The following is a 9,211-nucleotide window of genomic DNA, read 5'->3' as shown; positions in this document are numbered from 1 at the left end:
CATATACCACAAGTGCAGCCCTGAAAAGAAAAAAAAAATGCTTTTAGGGAGTGCTGTATGTTCCAGAGAAGAGCAGGGTCAAGGATGGAGGGGACAGAAGGTACTATGTAGGTGACATGGGTAGGACAGTCCTCTCTGGGGAGCTGGCATGTCATTGGAGTCCTGGATAAACAAAGGAAGTGAGCACGTGGCTGCACTGGGCGAATTGTGTGGGCCTGGAGAGCGGCAGGTGCAAAAGCCCTGCATTGGGAGCACGCTTGTTCTGTTGTGCAAAAAGCCAGAAGCCCAGAGAGGGTTAAGGCCAAGTTGTCAAACTGTTGACTAAGACATATAGTAAGGTGTACATTTTACTTCACCACCCAACATAAAACATGCACTGTGATGGATAAAATTGTGTCCCCCCAAAAGCTGTTGTCCTAACACCTTGTACCTCCAAATGTGACCTTACGTGGGAGCAGGGTCATTGCAGAGGTAATTGGTTAAGATGAGGTCATGCTGCTGTGAGGGGGGCCCTGAGTCACAGTGACAGGTTTCCTTGTAGGAAGAGATGCAGAGACAGAGACACACAGGCTGAAGGCTCCATGTTATACCAGAGACTGAGATAAAAATGCTGGAGCTGCAAACCAAGAAGTGCCAGGATTTCCAGCAACCACCCACATCTGGAGGAGGCAAGAAGGACTCCCCTGCAGGTTTCAGAAGGAGCCTTGCCTTGATCGCACCTTGATCTTTTACTTCTGGGCTCCAGAACAGTGAGGCAGTAATGTTTTTTGTTGCTTCAAGCTGCCCAATTTATGGTGTTCTGTCATGTCAGCCCTAAGACACTAACGTCCGTGCACACACACACATGTAAACAGGTCACCAGCAATATTAATCCCTCCTTATCCTTACTCCTTATAGTTTACTGACCATTCTAGTCTATAGCATGACTTTACATATTGGTGAGGATCCTAGAATGATTTTCCAGTGGCCCCCGACCTTAACACCCTGCATTCCGTGTGACTGAAAAACACTGAGCAAATCTAAGTGTTGGGATAAGAGGCCAAGGAAAGAGCTGGGGCCAGATCACCAAGGTCATGGGAAGGACTCAGCAGCTTTTTTCGTCAGGAGCTGGGAAAGCCAGTGGCAGTGAGGCAGAAGCTGGGTGGGCTATGGGATAAACATTACAACCAGCTGCCTATCTATACTCCAAGATAGAAATAACAGGCAAAGGCAATTAGATAACTTGCCCACAGTGCTTTTCTTTAGAATACATCTTGGCCAAAATGTGCCCACATAGATGGGGGAGAGTACTGGGTCCAGTCAGTTGGGAAAGATGAAACAAGATAATTGGCCAAAGAAAGACAAAGATCTAGAAAAACTGTCCTATTTAACTGATTTAAATCACTTTGCTGACATACTCCTCATTCAGGGAGACGCCCGCATCCTCACTTCATCTTGGGGTGTGTGTTACTTGTTTGCTTATGCCTTAGACAGACTAATTCTCTGTGTGCTCTCCCACATGTTGTACTGTGCTTCTAATGATAAATTTGTACATCTTTTTATAGCCTTTGCCTCCTTGAAACTCTGGCTTTCAACAGGGGCGCAACAATCAAGGCAGTTCTGCTTCTAGCCTCTAGCTGGTCTAGTGGCTATGATTCCTGGTTTTCATGCAGGGTGTCCAGGTTCAATTCCTGAGCAGAGAATTAAGATCTCCCTTCAAGCCATCACTCACTGATATCTCTCTGAAATCAACAGGGGTGGTATTTTTTCTTTTCTGTTGTTGTTCCTTTTTGAGGATGATTATATGAGATACGATCTGATTGATCTTTGCAGAGGATCTGCTGATGGTGTTATCTGGAGAATATAGCTTGGGAGAGAGGAGAGCCCTGAGGAATGCATTGCAGTGGCCCAGCCATGGTATATCAGCGACTGGGACTAGGTTAATAGACACATGAGGCATCTGGGAATGCATTGCTCTATTTGAAACCTGGGTGTTGCTTTTCTCTCCTAAAAGTTGGCTTTCTTTTCCTCTGGGGGCAATTAAGAAGTTTGATTTCCATTATTTTACTGTCTGTTCCATTGCCCATTTTCAGAGGCTTTCGGAGTGCCCCCAGAGGAGTTCATACTGCCTTCCTGCCCCTTCCTATCCCCCAAGTGGTGAATCCCAGAACAGACCAGGTCTTTCTTGACCATCTTGTGCTACTTTGGGCCTCTCTACACCAAGACTGGTGTATACTCTGGACTGTAAGGTGTATAGAAATATTTCTTGACTTGAGGATCAGGCACAGTTATAAGAATACCATAGCATGAGAGGCTGAACCAGTAGCTAAGGTGAGGTTTCCCTTTGAGCCACACATGGAAGGTGCTGCAGGGCTTGGATCTTCACTAGAAAAATGGTGCTCACGCATTCTCTTTCTGGCCCTGGACTGCTCTCTCCTCTCAGGTTCATCCCATGCTCATTTTCAAAATACCCTTTAAACCTGTGTATCCAGCAACCCAGTGCTCCTCTTATGGGTGTTTTGCTAAATGGAAGTTGATTCTGATGATCCATTGCTTTCATTTTCCAAAATATTTTGGTAGGCTTCCTTTGTGAGTGGCTCTCCCCTGCTTGGTCTCAAAGCCTTTTGGGGTGGGGGGGGGCTTCAGTCCTGTAGATGAGGAGGATCCACTAATTCTCCATCCACAGAGCTTAGTCCTTCTACCAGTGGAGCTGTGAGTCTGTGGTCCACTTCCTCGAGAGAAAGAGGAAAACAGACTCGGGCCAAAGGGAACTGACCTTGACAAGCTCTTGCTTAACACAAACAATTTCCAGAAATAGATATTTCCATTGATATTTCCAGAGTAGAAAATGTGGTATTGCATAGGGCATTGGCTAGAAGGGTCTTGCCTCAGTATTGGGGAAAAAAATTAACCCCGGACTAAGTGCAGCTCTGATGCTCACAATACAGATTAAAAGTAAGACTTAAAAGTATCAACTTTTGAGGAATACTACTCAACAGTAAAGAAGATGGAAAAACTGCCATTGGTAGTAACATGGATGCAACTGGAGATGGTCATAGTAAGGGAGGTAAATCAGAGAAAGACAAATACCATATGATCTCACTTATATGTGGAATCTAAACATGGCACAGATGAACCTATCTACAAAACAAATACTCGTAGACATGGAGAGCAGACCAGTGGTTGCAAAGGGAGGTGAGGAGAGAGTGGAATGGACTGGGAGTTTGGGATTAGTAGATGCAAACTATTGACATTTAGAATGGATCAGCAATGAGGTATAGCACAGGGAACTGTGTCCAGTCTCTTGGGATAGAACAGGATGTAAGATAATATGAGAAAAAGAATGTATATATATATATATATATATATATATGTGGAAAGGGTCACTTTGCGGTGCAGCAGAAATTGACACAGCATTGTAAATCAACTCTAATAAAAATTAACTGAAAAACGCAAACCAAACTACAAACTAAAAAAGCATCAACTTTTGCCCAGTTAACCATGTCTGAGAGCAAATTTCAAGAATATATATAGGACTAGAAAACTATCTGGCACCAAATAAAATACAATGTATTATGCCTGGAATCCAATCAAAATATGTCAGGCCTGCAACAAGGTAGAAAGTAGAAAAATACAGCCCCAAATGAAGAGAAAAATCAATTTAATAAAACCCGACTCAGTAATGATGCATGATTGAGTTAATAGGGAAGGGCATTAAAAGTTACTATGATACTCTTCCAAATGTTCAGGAAACTAGAGGAAAAATTGACAGTGTTAAGTAGAGACATGCAAAGACACACAAAAAAACTAAACTAAAACTTCTAGAGATGAAAAATACAGTGTTTCAGATAAAAAATTCACTCACGTGTATGAAAAACCTATAGCTACTATCATTTATTGGTGAAAGCCTGAATGTATCTTCCCACCCCTACCCCCAACACAAGAAGCAAGGTGAAGAGAGCCATTCTCACCATTTTTATTCATCATCGAATTGGTGGTTTTAGCTAGGGCTGTACTAAAAAGAAAATAAAGGAAGTTCCCTCATTGTGGCTCAGCAGGTTAGGAACCTGACTAGTATCCATGACGATGTGGATTAGATTCCTGGCCTTGCTCAGTGTGTTAAGGGCCGACATTGCAGTGGCTGTGGTGTAGACCGGCAGTTGCAGCTCCCATTCAACCACTAGCCTGGGAAGTTCCATATGCTGCATGTGTGGCCCTAAAAAAGACCAAAAAAAAAAAAAAATGGGGCAGGTGGTATCAGTGTCAAGATTGAGGAATAGAGCGATAGAACAGAAGGAGTCTAGAAATAGGTCCATAAATTATTGGTCAATTAGTTTTCAGCAATAATGTAAAAGTAATTCAGTGGAGAAAAAGGTATTTTCAACAAATTGGATATTCACATGTAAAAATTAAACTCATACACAAAAGTTAACTCTAAATGCATTATAGACTAGAAGTAAAACTTAACTATGAAACTTTGAGAAGAAATTATAGGAGAAAAACCCTTGTGACTTCAAATATGGGGAAAGAAATCCTACAGATAACACTAAAAGCACAATCCATAAGAAAAGAGTTGGTGAATTAGGTTTCATCAAAACTGAGAACTTCTACTGTTTGATAGATACTTTTAAGAGAACAAAAAACCATTTTAGAGACTGGGAGAAAACATTGACAAATCACATGTCTGATAAAGGAGTTATATTCTGAATAGATAAAGAACTCTTAAAACTTAGGAAAACAACTACCTCGTTAGAAAAAATGGATAGAATATTTGAACAGACACTTGAGAAAAGAAGTTATATAGATGGCAAATAAAGCACAAGAAGAACTATTCAACATTATGTGTCACTAGAGAAAGGAACTATGAAACCACATTGAACTACTACTGAACAACAATTAAAATGTTCAAGCTTCAAAACATGGACAATACCATGTATTTCAAGGAGGTAGAGTGGAAAATCTTAGCTGTTATTCATAGATATATAAAATGGTACAACCACTTTGGAAAGAGTTTTGGAATTTTAAAAAATTAAACATGTATCTACCATATGACTCAGCCATTTCATTGCTAGATATTTCCTCAAGAATAATGAAAACGGTCTCTACAAAGATTTGTAAATATTCATAGCAGCTTAACTTGTAATATCCCCAAATTGGAAACAACCTAAGGGTCCATCAGTAGTTGAGTAGATAAACAGCTCATGGTATTTCCAAATTATGGAATACTACTCTGCAATGAAAGGGAATGAATGTGTTGATAGAAACCACACCATGGATGAATCTCAACATAGTTATGGTGAGTGATGTGATATAAACCAAAAAAAGTATGTATCATAGAACCTCCACTGATCATATATCTGGAATCTAATGTGTGGCACAAATGAACCTTTCCACTGAAAAGAAACTCATGGTTTGGGAGAACAGACTTGTGGTTTCCAAGGGGGAGAGGGAGGAAGTGGGATGGACTGGTAATCTGGGATTAATAGATGCAAGCTATTGCATTTGGAATAGATAAGCAGTAGACCCTGCTGTATAGCACAGGGAACTGTATCTAGTCACTTATGATGGAACATGATGGAGGATAATGTGAGAAAAAGAATATATGTATGTGTGACTGGGTCACTTTGCTGTACAGTAGAAATTGACAGAACACTGTAAACCAACTATAATGGAAAAAAATAAAAATTAAAATAAAAAAAGAAAACTCTGAAAACTAATTGATATAAAGTGATAGAAAATAGGTCAGTGGTTGCCTGATGGGGAGAGCAGGAGCCTTGAGAGGAAGAAATTAGACATAAGGGTACTTTGTTTGTGTGTGACAGATGTGTTCATTGTCTTGATAGTGTGATAGTTTCAGGGGTCTATACCTATGTTAAAACTTAACCAAACTGTGCATTTTCAGCATATGCAATTGCACATCAATTACATTTCAATAATCCTGTTAAAATAATGTGACAAAAAATGGTATTATGTCTGTTATCTGCTCTAAAATATTTCTTGGTGGAGAGAGCAAGCAGGTGGGACTAGAGAGAAATTAAGATGGGCCATTAGCTGATTGAGCTGAGAGGTGGGTACCCAGGGATTCATTAGCCTATTTTGTCCACTTTATTTTTTTAAGAAGTTATTTATTAAAGTACACTTGATTTCCAAGACTGTGATAATTTCTGATGTTCAACAAGGTTATACATGTACACACATTCATTCTCTTTCAGATTCTTTTACCACATAGATAATCACAGAATATTGGGTAGAGTTCTCTGTGCTATAAAACAGATCCCTGTTTGCCAGTTATTCTACATACCTCAGTGTGCATATGCCAGTTCCAAACCCCCAGTTGCTCTCCCCCTGCCATTTTGGCAACCATAAGTTTTTCAAAGTCTGAGTCTGTTTCTATTCCACAAATAAGTTTGTTTGTATCCTTTTTTTAGTATTTGAAATTTCACATAATAAAATATGCAAAATATTATAATTAATGCTTTGCACATAATACATTTGTGTCCCTTTACAAGTATTTTTTCTAGAATAGGGACTGAGAGTGGAATGCTGAGTGTAACACATTTTTGCACACTTTATTTTCATGCAAATGATCAACTTTTGTTTTTAAAAGTTTTTTTGTACTTTTTTTTTTTTTTGAGAAGAAGGGAACATGTTCTCTTGTGACTTGTAGTCTTTGAGTTTTTGAGTCTTTTTGTTGAAATAGAAAATCCAAGGTAATTTGATGCTAAAAAGCTATAGCATCTCAAGTTAATGATCCTAATATCTGTAATTAACTAAAATGAGTCAAAGAGCATTCTGAAGCTTTTTACTCTTGTTGTCAGAAGTCTTTAGGCAGGCAGCTTTGGAAGCAGAATTTATGTCTTTGGTTCACTGTTCTATTTCTGTTCTTAAAAATGTCACTTATTTGGAAAATTTGTTTATTCACGTTTTGATAGTATCCAATGGTGTGTACAAATAGCATCTAACGTTAGTTACACACTTGCTGTTCTAAACTCTTGACATGGATACATTTCCTCTGTAAATTCATGGGATCTAATATTATTACTCTGTTTATGCCTGAGTAAAAACTGAGACTTCTAGAGTTGAACTAACTCATTCAAAGTTTTGCAGCTAGAAAGTCAGAGCTAGCACACAACCCAGGGACTCTGACTCCAGAGTTGGTCATCTTTAATCACAGTGTTCAACTCCCTCAGCACTTAATTCTCAATGAGTAAAACCAAGGATATAAAACTTGCGAATTTCCTCTTAATGCTTTGTTAGTGTGTATATACTGATAATGTTTTCCTAAGTTAAACAGTTTTTTCCCCCACCAAGTACTGCACACAACAAACATTACAAAGGAAAGAGTTTCTTTTCTGTTTTTTGATGATGAAGTGAAATGGCAGTCAAGTTGGGTCCAGATTTTTTAGACAGTGGAGTTTATCAGGGCAAGTCCTTTGTCTGACTTTAAGAAAAGGTGAATTAGGGAAAGATACCATCTCAGGGTGGACAATAGCGTGATGGGCCCAGTGGCTTCCAGTCTTCGTTCTGGGGAGGGTAACAGAGAAGCAACCTTTTGCTGGGACACAGCCCCTGGGACACTGCTGGCTGGATTTCAATCTTACTGTCCCTGGCTGGGGGCTTTTGTGTAATGTGCAGATTGCACCATCTTTAGACTGCTCTCAGACTCTTAGAACAAGCTTCCCATCTCAATAACAATTTTAATTAACTTTTAGTGGCAGAAATGCCAAGTGTTTTTTAGTGTACAGATTTGGGGGAATAGATTCATTCAGATTGGAAGGGAAAACACCATGGAAGGCAGAAACACTGTGAGCAAAAAACCCCATTGGGCAAGACCAGTTTCCTTCTGGCTAATTCCTTCACTCTGTCCCCACAGCCAACATCCTCTCTTAACTGGTTTAATACCATCTCCTTATGGATTCCTTTTTTGTTTCTCTCTAGTGTATCTTGAACAATCAGGGAATCCATGCATCCTATACAGTATTTATTGCTTTGTCTTAGAGTATGATGAAAAGATTAGCTAAAAACCCAAATGAAAATGCTAGATACTCTAATGGCTGAACTCTTGGTGTGGGGACTTCTTTTGCTGACTGTGGTGTTTTCAAATGTCTTTTTTAAACATACTTAATGAATTTCATTACATTTATAGGTGTAAAACAATCATCACCACCAAATTTTACAGCATGTCCACGCCAAACTCTCAGTGCATCCCCCCACTCCCCTTTCTCATTTGGAAACCATAAGTTTTGCAAAGTGTGTGAGTCAGTATCTGTCCTGCAAAGAAGTTCAATCTGTCCTTTTTTAAGATTCCACATGTCAGTGATAGCATTTGATGTTGGTGTCTCATTGTATGGCTGACTTCACTTAGCATGATAGTTTCTAGGTCCATCCATGTTGCTAAAAATGCTCGTATTTTGTTCCTTTTAATGGCTGAGTAATATTCCATTGTGTGTATGTATCACATTTTCTTGATCCACTCCTCTGTCAATGGACATTTAGGTTATTTCCAAGTCTTGGCTATTGCAAATAGTGCTGCAATGAACACTGGAGTACATGTGTCTTTGCCAGTCATGGTTTTCTCTGGATAGATGCCCAGGAATGGGATTGCTGGATCAAATGGTAGTTCCACTTTTAGTTTTCTTAGGAATTTCCATACTGTTTTCCAGAGTGGTTGCACCAATTTACATTCCCACCAACAGTGTAATAGGGTTCTTTTTTCTCCACATCCTCGCTAGAACTTATTGTTTGTAGAGTTTTTGATGATAGCCATCCTGGCTGGTGTCAGGTGGTACCTCATAGTGGTTTTGATTTTCATCTCTCTTAATAATGAGTAATATTCATGTGTTTTTTGGCCATTTGTATGTCTTCTTTGGAGAACTGTCTGTTTAGATCTTCTGCCCATTTTTTGGTGGGGTCGTTTGTTTTTTTTGGTATTGAGCTGTAGGAGGTGTTTATAAATTTTGGAGGTTAATCCATTGTCAGTTGATCCATTTGCAGATTTTCTCCCATTCTGTGGGTTGTTGTTTTTTTTTTTTTTTTTGTTTTGTTTAGGGTTTGCTTTGCTGTGCAGAAACTTTTAAGTCCCACTTTTTTATTTTTGTTTTTATTGTCATTATTCTAAGAGGTAGATCTGAGAAGATGTTGATGTTTTTTATGTCAGAGAGTTGCAGATGTTTTCCTCTAAGAGTTTTATAGTATCTTGTCTTATATCTAGGTCTTTAATCCATTTTGAGTT

The sequence above is a fragment of the Sus scrofa genome, chromosome 1 (assembly GCF_000003025.6).
Source record: "Sus scrofa isolate TJ Tabasco breed Duroc chromosome 1, Sscrofa11.1, whole genome shotgun sequence".
Classification (NCBI taxonomy): domain Eukaryota; kingdom Metazoa; phylum Chordata; class Mammalia; order Artiodactyla; family Suidae; genus Sus; species Sus scrofa.
The sequence above is the reverse complement of the archived record's forward strand: the minus strand, read 5'-3'. Positions refer to the sequence as shown.